Source organism: Schistocerca piceifrons, chromosome X (genome assembly GCF_021461385.2).
Source record: "Schistocerca piceifrons isolate TAMUIC-IGC-003096 chromosome X, iqSchPice1.1, whole genome shotgun sequence".
Taxonomy (NCBI): domain Eukaryota; kingdom Metazoa; phylum Arthropoda; class Insecta; order Orthoptera; family Acrididae; genus Schistocerca; species Schistocerca piceifrons.
Genome location: NC_060149.1, coordinates 729,103,251 through 729,119,993, shown reverse-complemented (window position 1 = coordinate 729,119,993; position 16,743 = coordinate 729,103,251).

Genomic DNA, 16,743 nt, shown 5'->3' with positions numbered 1-16,743 from the left:
TCTCGATTGATCTGTGTTCAGTTTTTTAAGGCCTATCCACTGTGCCAACTAATAACTCAATCTGAAGGGAGTGCGTTGGGGAGGTTCCCTTGTAAGTAAACTTTTGTATCAAATGCATAGGTGGTAATAAGATACTTCTGACCAAACAAAGGTAGAAAAAAATTCCTGCTATGCAATATTGACCAAACAAGGGTAGAAAAAAAAAAATCCTGCTAAGCAATACTTAGCCCCCCCCCCTCCTCGCCCATGAACCATCGACCTTACCATTTGTGGGAAGACTTGCATGCCTTAGTGATACAGATAGCCATACCGTAGGTGCAACCACAATGGAAGGGTAACTGTTGAAGTCCAGACAAACATGTTGTTCCTGAAGAGGGGCAGCAGCCTTTACAGTAGTTGCAGGGGCAACAGTCTGGATCATTGACTGAACTGGGTGTAACAAGGTTTTGCTGTGCTGGTACTGCAACAGCTGAAAGCAAGGGGAAACTACAGCTGTAATTTTTCCTGAGGGCATGCAGCTCTATTGTATAATTACATGATGATGGCATCCTCTTGCGTAAAATATTTCGTAGGTAAATAGTCCACCATTCATATCTTTGGGTCGGGGGCGGAAGAGACTACTTAGAAGGACATTATTATCAGGAGAAACACAACTGGCGTTCTATGGATCAGAGCATGGAATGTCAGATCCTTTAATTGGACAGGTAGGCTAGAAAATTTAAAAAAGGAAATGGATAGGTTAAAGTTGTGGGAATTAGTGAAGTTCGGTGGTCAAACGAACAGGACTTCTTATCAAGTGAGTATAGTGTTATGAATACAAAATGAAATATGAGTAATGCAGGAGTAGGTTTAATAAAGAATAAAAAATAGGAATGCTGATAAGCTACTATGAACAGCATAGTGAACACATTATTGTAGCCAAGATAGACACGAAGCCCACACCGCCACAGTAGTACAAGTTTATATGCCAACTAGCTCTGCAGCTGATGAAAAGATTGAAGTAATGTTTGATGAGATAGAAGAAATTATTCAGACAGTTAAGGTAGACAAAAATTAGTCATGAGGGACTGGAATTCAATAGTAGGAAAAGGAAGAGAAGAAAAAGGCGTAGGTGAATACAAACCAGGGGAAAGGAATAAAAGAGGAAGCCGCCTAGTAGAATTCTGCACAGAGCTTAATATTGGAAGAGAAGAGAGGAGATGTGGTGCTATAGAAGGATGATAAAGATCAGCTGGAGAAACAAAGTAACAAAAGAAGAGGTGCTTAGAAGAGTACAGGAAGCCAGATCTCTGTGGAGGCACATCCAAACAAGAAGAGAGAAATCCATAGAGCACATTCTACGACACAACATCATCACTGGAACAATAGTAGGAGCAGCTATTGTGGGAAGGAATCGACGGGGGGTGACCAAGGATATCATACATGCAACAGATTATGAATGACGTTGGATGTAACACATATGTGGAAATGAAGAGGAAGGCAGACAAAAGAGAGGAATGGCACTCTGCTGCAAACCAACCTCATGGATGAACACTAAAAGAGGAAGAAAGAAGAATACTTGGTTTAAGAATCCTGAAAGAAGGTTGTATACATCGAAGAGTTCTGGAGACACCGGAAGGTTTCAGACAGATTATATAATGGTTAGACAGAGATTTACAGACCAGGTTTTAAATTGTAAGACACTTCCAGGGGCAGATGTGGACTCTGACCATAATTTAATTGCTATGAATTTTAAAGTGAAGAATCTGCAAAAAGGTAGTAATTTAAGTAGATGAGACCTGGATAAACTGAAAGAACTTGAAGTTGTAGAGAGTTCGCACAGAGCATTAGGGAATGATTCACACGAACAGAGGAAAGGAACACAGTAGAAGAAGAATGGGTAGCTTTGAGAGACGAAATACTACAGGCAGCAGAGGATCAAGTACGTAAAAATACATGGGCTATAGAAATCCTTGGGCAACACAAGAGATGCTGAATTTAATTGATGAAAGGAGAAAATATAAAAATGCAGTAAATGAATCAGGCAAAAGGGAATACAAATGTCTCAAAAATGAGATCGACAGGAAGTGCAAAATGGCTAAGCAGGAATGGCTAGAGGACAAATGTAAGGACGTAGAAGCCTATATCACTAGGAGTAAGATCAATGCTGCCTACAGGAATATTAAAGAAACCTTTGGAGAAAAGAAAACCACTTGCATGAATATCAAGAGCTCAGATGGAAAACCAGTCCTAAGTAAAGAAGGGAAAGCAGAAAGGTGGACGGAATATGCAGAGGGTCTATACAAAGGAGATGTACTTGAGGGCAATATTATGGAAATGGAAGAGGATGAAGATGAGATGGGGGATATAATATTGCATGAAGAATATGACAGGGTACTGGAAGACGTAAGTCAAAACAAGGCTCGGAATAGACCACATTGTGATAGAACTACTGACAGCCTTGGGTGAGCCAGCCATGATAAAACTCTTCCATTTTGTGAGCAAGATGTATGAGACATGTGAAATACCCTAAGATTTCAAGAAGAATATAATAATACAAATTCCAAAGAAATCAGGTGCTGACAGGTGTGAAAATTACTGAACTATCAGTTTAATAAGTCATGGTTTCAAAATACTAACACCAATTTCTTTACAGATGAATGGAAAAACTGGTAGAAGCCGACCTCGGGGAAGATCAGTTTGGATTTCGGAAAATGTAGGAACACGCGAGTCAATACTGACCCTACCACTTACCTCAGAGCATATCTTAAGAAAAGGCAAACCAATGTTTATAGCATTAGTAGATTTAAAAAAAGCTTTTAACAATGTTGACGGGAATACTCTCTTTCAAATTCTAAAGGCGGCAGTGGTCAAATACAGGGGGCAAAAGGCTATTTACAATTTGTACAGAAACCAGATGGCAATTATAAGAGTCGAGGGGCAGGAAAGGGAAGCATGTACAGATGCGAAATATGGACGATAAACAGTTTAGACAAGAAGAGAACAGAAGCTTTTGAAGTGTGGCGCTATAGAGGAATGCTTAATATCAGATGGGTAAATCGTGTAACTAATGAGGAAGTACTGAACAGAACTGGGAAGAAGAGGAACTTGTGGTAAAACTTGACTAGATTAAGGGATCGGTTGGCAGGATATATTCTGAGGCATGAAGGGATCACCAATTTAGTACCGGACAATAAGCAGATCCAGAAGGATGTAGGTTGCAGTGGTTACTCAGAGATGATGAGACTTGCACAGGATAGAGTAGCATAGAGAACTGCATCAGACCTGTCTTTGGACTGAAGACAACAACAACATGCAGTGTTGTTAACGTAATCTTTAGAGACACCTTGACGCAGTTGATTTCAATCCTAGTACTAGTACCACTGTTTTGCACCTTCATAGGTGAAACTATGCATTGAGAAAGTTCTTACCATTCACATAGGCTCATCTCACTCCTGTTGTTGGACTATTATACAGCTGCGAGACTTGCCTCCAACCCTAATTTATTGTATTTTTAAATTTTTATAACTCTCCATTTCTCTTATCGTTTGAAATGTTCTTTTACTGTCCTTGAGCTTTTTTTCTTTCAATATCTTCATATTCAAATCCCGTGTGTTTCCTCTTCCCTTTTTCCTCAATGCCTGTGGGCAGATGCAACACTTCAAGAGCTTTGCTGCCTAGTGCTAATCATCTTGAAATGCTGGCACCTGTTAAGTAGTCTTTTTTCCATATTTACTCAATTGTACCTTTATTTTGTACAATGTTCTTTCTATGCAAAATTAGGTAACTCAAAACCTCTAACTATACTAAAAAAAAAGCAGGTAAAATGTTACTACACTTATCAATGTACCTCTTACAAGCAATTTTTATAGCAAAGTATTGTGATCCTTATATTGCTAGTTTTCTCCTTCTGACAGCAATTTATTGCGACAACTGAAAGTAAAACTCACAGAAATGCTGTTATCAGCAAAAACAGGGTAAAGATTATGGACAATTTGGCACACAAGTACTTTCCTGAAATGAAATGTATGGAAGGTAATAAATATGAAGTCTTCTGTGTGGTACTGTTTACATGTCAGTAATATTTTGAGCAGTAAAAACAATTTTTATACAAATGACTGTCCATAAAAAAGATACCTATATTAAGTACAACCAGTGTTCAATGAAATATGATGCCATTGTTGTTATACTGTTTGTTACACTATCATCATTATGAACTGACTGCGTCAGATTCTTTCTCCAAAACTCTGGTAATAACAAAATAAAAACAAAACAAAGAACCTGGGATACCTCAATATTCCATTTTGTGGTACACACATAACACAAATAAATAAAAAATTATACAAATCAAATAATATATACACTCTGTATCTAACACTTGAAATGCTTTTGGAACAATAATCCAATCATTCTGTTCTATTTTATAATTTTTTATGTGGGGTAATTTCACTAATTGCAGTAGTGTAGCTATCATACAATGACAAATTAAACAAACTTTCTGCCAAAGGCTAGGACACAGCCAAACACATTTTTGTTATTCTCCCAAGGAGACATTTAAACGTGACCACCAACATACCAGGTACCAATGGTATCAGAATAACAAAACTGCTGCAGGCACATGTTAGCAATATGTACAGTAACTCCCATATAAAAATTAAACATTCACTATGGTTTACTACTTACAACTAAGTACACAACTTATAACCAGTTTCACCACTGAATTTATTTACATTTAGATTATCAACATCTAGCAGACAGACTTACACAATTTCTGTACACAGCTGCATCAAATTTTGCACAGTAATAAATGCCACATTCCTCCAAAGGGAAAATAGGCACAATTGTAGATACAAGAATTGTTCTATAAACACTATACTGCAAATTTCTTAACTTACACAGTCTTAGGAAACTATGACTTGAATGCACAAGGATGCAAACAGAACAAATTAAACACCTAGTCATTCTTTTGTACTTACCATAATCACAAACTGTTTATACAAAATTGTACTACTATAAACAATGCAAATGGCACTGAGCTCTCTGTATACAAATACAGAATACATTAATCAGCCAAAAATTATCAAAGTTTTCATCAAAATACTTATCTTGTTCTCACACCTTAAGATATGCTGAAAATTTGGAAATAATGTAACCTGTGTGTGTGTGTGTGTGTGTGTGTGTGTGTGTGTGTGTGTGTGTTTGTGTGTGGACCACATCCATTTTGGCAAAATTTGTAACATAAATTCTGGCTTGGATGGGAAGTTCTCTTTACACAGTATGTTCTGAACTTTCACTGATTTATGCATTAAATAGGAAAAAAGGGCATGCATGATACAGCACAAACAATTTTACTCAGTAACTTTAAAAGTGTTTTGATCTGTGGTCAATCAAGTGCAGCACTGGATGCTCAAACTTGCATATTTACATTTGATTAAGTGGGAAAACAAAAAACATTACACATCTATAACATTGGGAAAACACACACACACACACACACACACACACACACACACACACACAGAGAGAGAGAGAGAGAGAGAGAGAGAGAGAGAGAGAGAGAGACTATTTCACAATGCTAAGTCACCAGTCACTGATGAAGAGTCTGGAAGTTAGAGTACACCAAACAGAACTCCTGTTTTGAGCATCCAAATCAGTCAAGTTCTTCCTCGTAGTACCGAATTCAGGGAAAATCTCGACTGCTGACATCCACAATCCTCTCTGTACTACAGTATTTAATATTGTGTCTTGCTAACAAGGAATGTTGGAACCTTTAACACCGTGAGAAAAAGGCAATGATGTCATTAGAGACTGGAAGATATCTGGCACTAATAAATGGAGACACTGATGAAGCATCGAAAATTCTCAGGAGAGGTAGCATAGTGAATGGCAATGCTCAGGGGAAAGGCAGTTGGATGAAAGTGGCATCAAGTACTTAGTGTACATAATATGTGGATGAGAGAAGAATATGTTAATAGGCAAACAGGGACAAAGAGCAAGTCTGACACACAGGAAGAAACACTGAGCTCATAATAAATTGGAAGAATTATTGGAGGGGGATGTGGAGTGCTGGAAATGTGCAATTGCGTCCTGGGAAATTAATTTTTCTTTCACTTATGATTATGAAGGTTTGATTATCACTGCATGTGCTGAGACACAAATTGTAGTTTGAAGTTCAGAACACCATAACTAGGAATTTGGAAATAAAAATTGGTAGGCAGATAACATTTTCACACCTCGTGCTTTCTTAAGCTGTGAGGCAATGCAGAAGATTGTAATGGCATCTGTGAGGGAAAATTTGTACATTTAGAAATACTACCAGCCATAAACAAACTGTATTTCACCAGTCTCTATTTACTAATGTCACTCTTCACAACACTTGCCTTTTTATTTCCGATTAAATCAATATGACTTTCTTTTACCACAACTGTTGGGCAATGTTCAAACAAACAATTAACACCTAATCATTGAGGATTCCACAGCTGCTTCTATATATGCTGTATGTTGGCGCTGTTCTCAGGTACTTCAGACATGGCTGAATGTCAGTCAAAGATCCCAAGAAGAATGCCAACAATTTCTACATTAATTAAGGACAAACTTGGACACTTCTGAATCACAGACACTGTGTACACTTTTCTAACTTGCTCTTGAATACAGAGAGAGTGTGAAAACTCATGTTTCAGTTCTAGTCAATGTACTCCTTCTGCATCATTCACCAACAGGATGGTGACATTAATTCCTGGCACACACTGTTTTCCATCAGATGTCTATGGCAATACATAATGTTATACAGATCATGCAATCATCAAATCACTATGCAGTCCATTTTAAGTGCCTGATAAATATACCTAATTTCATCCAACAATGCATACAAATGGGATAAAAATTCCTCAAATGTTAGATCATTTATGAAGTATCTGTAAGGTTTAGTCTAGCCACAAAATACCTCAAAATAGAGATGCAATACATAGAATTGAATTTAAAATTCATCCTGAGCAATGAATTCTTAAAGCTTTACACAGAATATAATATCCCAAAATATATAATAATTTTCAACATATGATTTATACTAATGTATACATCATAAAACAGCAAGGGAACACAAACTACAGCTACTACTAATACCTTGGCAATGCTATGATACAACTCAAATCTGTGTTGTGAAATGTAGAACAATGACAAAGACAGACACTCACAAGAAGAAACTGAAGATCTTTTCTTTTTCATTTCGGCCCTATGCAGTCCCAGTGAGGCTGATCAGTTGTGACTACATTTGCCACATGGATATGGAAAATTCTTCAATTTCTGATTTCTGTTTTGTATCAGCTTTTTAATTTTTCGCACATATGCTTATAGGAGGATTTTTCTAAGAAATCGATCAACTAAGGAACATACATGCTGCACTAACCAAATCTTCAAACCTTAATACCATATTTTTCAAGTCCATCAGATTTCAAATTTAATCTTTGTGTCACATATTTCATTAGACTCAAACAAATTAGCAGTGCAAATATGTCATATGCTGTAAAATAGTGTGTCCAGAATTTGCCCTATGGGGGCGCAACAGGAATTTTTTGGATAAGGGGCACAGTTATTGTCAAAGCTGACTTCTCTACATAATGAACTACCACAAACACATGATGAACTGTCAAATACTAATGTCTGGTGGAGAGACAAAAATGGTTCTGCAATTGGTGTGCAATCATTGCCTTTCCATACTTCCTACTTTTCAGCTATGTAACCAATGAGTATGAAAGCAGGTCTAAATGCATCTATAACGATGAAAAGTTACACCTGGATGAAGTTTCTATCTACACGAAGATGACTACATTAAATCGGACTAAATTCTAGACATGGTGGAAATGTTCCCTTTTACATAGCATCACTCTACACTCAAATTCATCCATCTCATACAAAGCAACTAATACACTACCGTGAACTAATACCACCACCTAATCAGAACACACATCCCAAGTATACCAATAAAATAGCAGCACACATTTTTAATTATGTTTGACATTAAAAAATAATTTCAGTGCCAATCTTCATAAAACTTCGAGGTGATTGTGTATAACACACTGCATGTATTTTAAAACTAGATCTGTATACATAAATGGAGACCACAATACAAAATATGCATTGCTATTGAATAAACATGTCAAATAATGAGGTTACTTTTATTTGCAGTGCATTAGTAGTGACACGGTAACCACAGCATTACACATATAGTAAAAACCTATTATACATACTAACTATTGTAAATTACGCTACAAAACAGCTGTAAAATAAATGTAACCAACCTGAAAGTGAGAGATCTACTACTACACCTAAGTTAATTGTGTGTTTACAATGGTTTCCCTATTTACATAAATGGGTGTCAAAATAATGGAGAAACTTAAAACTGGTGCCTTAAATTTTGTAACCACTAAATTGTGAATTCATCATCTGGAAGCAACTACAACTACACTGTGAATTGAAGAATTTTAACAACCTTTTGTAATAATGTGTATGTAGCAATACATATTTCCTTTGAATTGTATCTGTGCTTATATTGTACTGTACAGAGAAACTAATTTGCTGTTCTGGTCCCTAATGATATAAGGAAATGCTTTCTTGTGAGCAACAAAAAGGACTGTTTTTTTTTTCCTGTGAACACTATAGAATTATTTAACATGGTGCAGCATGCATTCCCCAGAGAATTATGAACAATAGCAGCATGACCTAACTGAAGGATAGACACTGGAGCAAACAGCTGAAACTACATGACAAATGTCCTTCACTCCAGTACTCAAACTTATTGACAGCTGTTAAGACAACTGTTAACACCAGGAAACTATCCCAATGCCTTTGTAAGAAAAATAAAGAAGGATGTAGGTGTTTAGATTCCACTATGTGACCAATAAATTAGTGGCAGTCTAACTATCATTTCCAGAACATTCATTGCTACTAAAGCTCAAGTGACCAATGAAAATAAAAACTATGCTGTTTTAAATGGCATGTCTACAACTCATCTTCAAAAGACTAAATTAGATTAAAAAATGGAAACTATCCTCACCTCTATTTTGAGCTGTACCTTTTTTTGGAAGTAGTGGCAAATGGGGAAGAAGATGAAGAAGAAGTATAAAAACAGACAGAGCAGAGCCATCAGAAGCAAAGTAGAGACAGAACTGTATCTGACGAAGCTACTTCTACCAAACACAACAACTACAGAAATTTAAGAGAACTGTTAAAAGATAAACAATATCATGTACAGCGTAGAAAAGCATCGAAATGATGGAATAATATAAATGTTATTTTCTATGTCAGTTGTAGGTTAAATAGTCAATTAAAGTCACTTGTGATTTACGTATTTGTTACTATGGGGGATGACCTATGTGACTAAATGAGTCACAGAAATTTTCCATATAAAAAATAAAATCTCAACTAAAAATTCGATAGAGCAGCTAGTGCTGATATTCTGTGTATGTCACTGTTCAGTGAAGTCATCCTTACTGAAAATGGCTCTGGCCCAAAAACAAGAAAATAATTTTACAAATTGCAGATAAGATATACCACATCCAATAATTAAAAACATGTAATTATGAGTACAACTCATTTTGAAGTCCACAGATGAGCAGTGGTCTTGCCCAAAATGACTAGAGCAATGGGTATTAAGAAACTGGTATATACAGGATGCATTATTCTACAGGTTTTATCATGATTATGGTGTAATCGAACACTAATGTAGATGAGAGGGCATAACTGTAACAAAAATATGAAAACAGTTATTGAAAAAAGCCATGATAAGTTTGGTATCAGCATCTTCCTGCAACAACCCTTTATGTAAACTGTAGAAAGAGCTAGTTTTTGTTTCTCCTGGTGGGAATTGTATCTCGCAGTATGGACGAATGGTATTACAGGAGCCTTCAAGTTCAAAATCAGTCTTCATTATCGCATACTATACATCAATTGCCCAATGTTATTTCAGACTAGACAAACCTTAATTCATACCATTCTATGTCCAGCTCTGTGATGTGAGAATTACCCTTCTATATCAAACTATTTGCTAGAGGGTCAAATAGTGTTAAGTCCAGGATAGAATAACAACAATATGAAAAGGATAGATCACTACTCACTACATAGAGAACGTGTTGAGTTTCAGACAGGCACTGTAAGGAAGACTGCTGAAAATTTATGCAATTTTGGAAACCACACACACACACACACACACACACACACACACACACACACACACGGCTTCTGTCCTCAGTGCCTGGAGATAGTAGCCACGTGTGTGGGTGTTTTCTATTCCAGGAAAATGAACTTTTTTGGCTAAAAGCTTAAACGTGTAACAGTCTTTTTTTCACTGTGCCTGTCCGCAACTCAAGGACTCCTCTATGTAGTGCTCTATCCCTTTCACATTATTGTTATTTCCAAGAGGTTATCAGACTGCCTGTAATAGTGTTCAGTTCAGCAACAATTTTTGACTGAAAACTGAAAATGGTTAAATGTTAGATTATATGACCATTTACTGCAATAAATGCAATCCACATCCCACTATTATAAACCCTTTATAATGACCAATGTTAGAACACAGCATACAAATAAAAACCTTTTGGCATTTGTTACATTCATGATAGCACTATAAGAATTAGACAAAATGCCTGTAATAAAAGTGACTTCCAGTTAAGAAACTGCAGCATTAAACTGAAGGAGAATTAATTTTGTATTAGTCCTCAGAACTGATTACGGTATTTTGTCATAAAAACTGGTCACTGTCCAAGTCCTGCTATTACCATGGAAAATTTAAATGTTCAAACTGGTTAAAATTGACTTCACAGTGATCAGCACATCAGTATCCACTGCAATACAAGTTATAACTAAGAAATATAGGTGACAGGAAGGTCAATGTGTAACTGGCAAATCGAACAATTTATTATCTTTCTCCAACTTCATACTTCCAAAAGCAAGACAATTTTCAGAAAATTGGAATTCACAATAAACCCTCACATTTCCTTTCATTCAACACGAGCCACTCAAAATGGCTCTAGTCTATTAAAATTACAAGCAAATATTTACCCAAAAACTGAAGACTAATTCTTTCAGTAAACACACTTCACACTTTTTTTACTACAGAGGGCATTCTGAGATAGGGATGACATGCCAGAAATTTTTTGAGTTTTGGAAGTATTGAACAGCCACAGCTGTATCTGCACTGGTCCAACTGACAAAAACATCTAGGTGGGTGAAAAGTACTATCTGCAGAATTTATATGCTGTCATATTTAAATATGTGGTAATACATACAAATATTAAATAATAACTGCAAAAAATTAAGACATCTGAAACTACCATATGCACTTTGTATACAGCTCTGTGCAAAGTTGAGTTACAAAGCATTTTCGTACAGTCAGTTGACTGCAGACTAGAAAAAAAAAAATCATCAAGAAATGACTTACTAGGGTTCCTAAAGGTCTCCAGAGGGGAAAAAATACTAGAAGTTAAACTCAGTTTTGAAGATAGAGCAGAACTTAGCCTTACTTCATACAGTAGATTACTACAGCATTCACCGTGGCAATAAAGTAACAAAATTATGCTCGCATTTCATAGCAGATTTTGTAATTTTATTTAACAGCTAGCATCATAATTTATTCCTCATCATTTTGCTAATTCCTCCACAGATCATTAAATGTATGATACTACTCTGAAGTTTACAATAATTAGCTAGAGATATACACAACCTGCTTTTGTCACAAGTCAAAAAATTTTATCACAATGGTAATTTCAGAGTTGCACAAGTGGGTTTGCTCCAGTCAGACATATTTCACATGATTTGGTGGGCCTACAAAGGCAGGCCTCATCAGATTATTTGTAGGAGGTTTTCAGACTCAATGGAAGAATTAAGTAATATGAAGAGGTGTTAATTTTGACAGTATAGGTGTCAAATACAACCAAGTTAATGCCACAATGGTTCTTCCTACAAAGCCATGGACAGTTGCTTTGCATGCAGTGACAACACAGGTGGTATAATGTCAAGAACACACAAAGAACACAACAGAAGTATCCGGTGTAACACCATGTGATGAAATTTATACAATGTGTGCCTTGTTGCACATTCTAAATTGTGTTATGTATACAGTGTCTGCAGAAGGTGTAACATCAAAGCAACAAGACGAAAAAGTTTATTTAATAGGTTTCTGTCAAGAGTTTCCAGTTTCAATTGAGGCATAAAACACTAAATACATAACATGTATCAGCAGATGTAACTGATCACTACATAACTGTAAAACACTAAAACAACTGGGGGAACAGTTGGTTAAATACAAATTAATAATCACTCCAACAACAATGAAGCTGAAGACTGGTGTAAGTGGGTTTCATTTTGCAACCCCCGGCTTGTTTCTTTGTGAATGTCCCCAATTGTATTTGACTGGTGTATTATATTAGATGATAAAATACTTATATTCAGCATTTTGTTGGGAGATTTTGTTTATTTTTTGTTACTGATTCTTTACTTTTATTTTATTGTGCTCAAATAGCTATTTCCATTCCATTATGTAATTTCAATGCCTCGTGCATGCAGCCTACCAGTTACTTTCATCTGCAAGGCTTTCTGACACACTGTGGTCACCCCATATATTTGCAGTGAAGCACATTCTTTAGTAAGGTGTCATGCATAAGAACTGGTTTAGTGCTTCCACTTTATGTCCTGCTAGTTGAGTTGTCTCCTCCACATTTGCGTGCAGAAATATTTTTTACTTCTCTTCATGAAGGTCTAATTCTTAAGAGTTGAGTAACAACATTCCCTGGATAAGTATCTTCATTTTATTCCTGCCAATGGATTAGTCAACTGATAACTTCTATTAATGCTAAAATATTGTTTAACTATCACTTTTCTTCGTATCGCAACACATCACTGCTATGTGACATGAATCTACTGAATTCAATCATAAGATTTTGAAGTTATTTGCAATGCCATTGCCTACAGAATAGGGCATGGTCCCTATAAAAGTGGTGGCATCCAAAACCCACTGTTAGAGGGACATGGGCACACATCCAATGATTACAGAGTGAGCATTTGCATGCACAGACTGTCCACTACAATCAGTTGTGCTGAAAACAGATAAATGGAGGCTTCAGAAGAAGAACAAAGGAGTGTAGTTCATTTCTTGGCAGTGGAAGGAGGATGAGGAATGAAAATTCGTCAAAGGATGGCACAGGTGTATGAAGAGCACTGCATGTTGGTTGCAAGGGTCAAGGCGCGGCACAAGCGATTCAAGGAAGGATAGATGTCATTGGCCGATGATACACGATCTACACCACCACAATGCACTACTGATACTGTTGCCCAGCAGCAGGATGTCTTCACTATTGAAGACTAGTGAGTCATAATGGCAGCCATTGCCCTAGAAGGTCACACTGGGTGTCGAAATTGCAACAGAAATCAGTGCTTTCCACATACTTGCGCCATTCCTCAATGAATTTCTGTTCCTCACACTACTTCAGCTGTGAGGAAACACACTACATCCCTTTGCTCTTCTTTTGAAGTCCTATTTCTTTGTTTTCAATACTACTGAGAGCAGTGGATGGTCGACGTGTGAATGCGCTCGTTCTGTTGTCAAGTGGGTGTGTACCCAGTTCCTCTGGCGGCGAGTATGAGGCCTCAGCACTATTACAGAACAGATTTTCTTCCATAGGTAATGGCTTATGATCCCTTCTGCAGTTTTCATTTTACATCTTCTGGCTTGTTTCTTTTTACATGAGCCTAATACAATAAATGTGGCCACAGTCAATTTATTGCCTTTAGGTTCTGTTCCCTATGAACCTATACATGTCAATGGAAACTTTGCCTCGAAGCTGGCAACTTGACAAAAAATGTATTTTATGACATTAGTGGCAGTATGACTTAGAACAAATATTTTTGTATCTGATCAAGTAATTATGTAAAATTGTGTAAAATGCTACAGGGTGTAAGAATAAAAATATAATACAAGGAAATTTTGTAGATGCTTTGATGACTATAGCTTAAGAATACAGAATTTGTTAACACACACCAGTAGCGATGACTGTCAACAGAATTGCAACTTTTAACAATAGCACAGCAATGATATAATTTCAGTTAAAGAAATAAACATGCTGTTGAAGATGATTTCTGTAAAATGTCACAGGGGATAAGTTACGGCATGCTGTTGAAACTTAATACATGTAACAAATTGGTGGCCAACCAGGGAAACAGACACTGATTAACAAGCCACAAAATATAATGTACATAAAAACAAGCAATGTGTCACACACACAAATCAAGATGTAAAACATATCCTTTCAATTTAGTAAGCAATTGGATCATAATTTTGACTTTTAGCCCTTCAACTGATGTGTAGGAACTAACTCGTCATGCTCTGCTGTTCCCCGATGCTGTGGATGTTTTTAAACATGGCCCCTCTATTTTCCTTAAGTGCTCCTGACATGTTCACACATCCAGTTTTGCTGACCCTTTCACTGCTGTGGACAAGTGAATAAAGCAAGTTCGAGTATTTATCATACAACATAGGTGCCTCTTTGCATGCTATTATTTGCAAGAAATCTTGTTTCGATATCTTCAACCATTCATGAAATATGATGATTGTTATTATCATATGCTTCCTGATGCACAGGGACAGGAATGGGAGAATGACACATGACCGTCCACCTGATATAAAAACTAATAAATTGAGAATTAAATATCACTCTGCTCTCAATTTTAAATAAAATTTTTCTATCTTATTTACATTTCATAACCAGCAATGTATGGGGGCTAAAATCAACCATACACAAAGTTTATGTGATGTGTTTTTACCTATGCAAACTCTTTAAAATTTTGTGCAAAGCTTTACTTAATTTTCTGCAGCACACTAACTATGATGAATAGTGAAAAGAAATCCAGTCTTTTATTGAACAAAGACATCAGACAGGACGAAGTGCAAAACTAAAATTTTTTCATGTTATAGTTTTCTTAAAATTGGATGATAAGTATTTCATCTCTCAGCACAGGTAGCAGCATCAGGCAAGCAGAGTAGCAACAACAAACACACTATAAACACGGAATATAGGAAGGACACCTGTAGCAGCAAAAGGGTTAATCTAACCATAGATATGACTCGTGGAAAAATGTTAACTGTGACATATACTCCACTCAAGTAAAAATCATGTGTAGATGGAAAAAACAAGTATTCTGCTTCAGCACCAATGAACTGGTAGCACAAAATTTAACAAATAGTAGAAAGGCAATGAACATAAACGTATCACACCTCCCACCTCACTGCGATTCTGTTTATTGATCGTTACAAGGTACATAAAGAAGGGGATAGAGTAGCAAGCTTTTATACAGCCCACAGAACAAGAACAAACAAAATGTCAAATAGTTGTGCTAATTTCCAGTCACCAAAAGCAGCATGTTTTAGATGTGGCAATATAGTGACCCAGAAGATTCAGTTTATTTAATCTGATTTCAAGGAGGGGATTTGAGATAGGAGAATGTGGGAATTATATACGTCAACAATTTTCTATAATTTATGAGAAAACAAACGACTCTGTGGTTGGGGCATATGCAGCTGTGGCAGTACACTTTAAAGCAAGAACTCTGATTCAAGCTACAGCTGTTTGCAATTTTATTAAGGCACAACCAGTTTCAAGGCTAATAGCCACTAAACTGCTAGTGGCTTAACAGAATTGGGTTAAGATACAGCTGTTTGCAGAGTTCTTGCTATGAAATGTACAATTTATGAGTGAAAAATAAAAATCCTAAGGACCTATACATATGTCTTAAGCTCTTTTCAGACTGAATATGCATTCATCTCAACTTCTATGGAATGGCATGGATTACCTGGACAAAAGTTTTGATGTTGTCAAGAAGGCGGCATCATCTGACTTACCTACTGGAGCACGAATGTCTACATGTCTGACACTGATGTATTCTTGCTGTACTTTTCTATGTTTTTGAGACACATTGCAAATGTAGCATGAGGGCTTTAGATTCTTTCTGTGTGAGTTCTCTCTTAAAAGTGATCTTACAATATATGGATGAAGAAAAGATCAAAACATGAACAGTAATTCTGAAAAGATTTTGAATTATTTCAACAGTAAAAAAGTTTCATTAAAAGAAACAGTTTTCCTAACCTCTGTTGGCAATTTGAAAGAAATCAAGACACAAAGAATAAGGAAAAAGTCAATTTGTATTCTGTTTGACTACTGTTCTGCTAGTATGTAAAAACGTAGAGGTTTTTGAAATGTGTGAATGGCACACTCTATTCCTTCAAATTTCAGCAGTATGTAGGTTTACCATATGATCTTTGTCACGATGATCCATTATGATTTTGCTTTGGTTATTGTTAATTTAGAGTACCAATTACCTAGTTCCTTAATGCTGAGACTATATGCCTGCATTCCGTAGGTATATGATTCTTCATAGTGTCACATCTTTTCAATAGTAGCATGAGAAGATACGACCTTGCATGATGTTCACATTCCATTTATAGTGAAGACACCTCCATTGATAGGAATATTCATTTCATAATATACAATGTGAATTGGCCATTGAGATGGCATTTAAACCAAGATAATAAAAAATCTACTAACCAAAACTTCCCAAACTGCTAATTTTTATAAGATATTTGTATCTATTTTACAGACCAGCTTTAATTTTGGAAAATGTCTGCAGTAAATACCATTAGAGCCTTCTTTACTTTTGACATTCTCATTGTCCACTTAATTTCAGGGTCCTATATGCTGCTATTGGTTGCTTTTTACATAC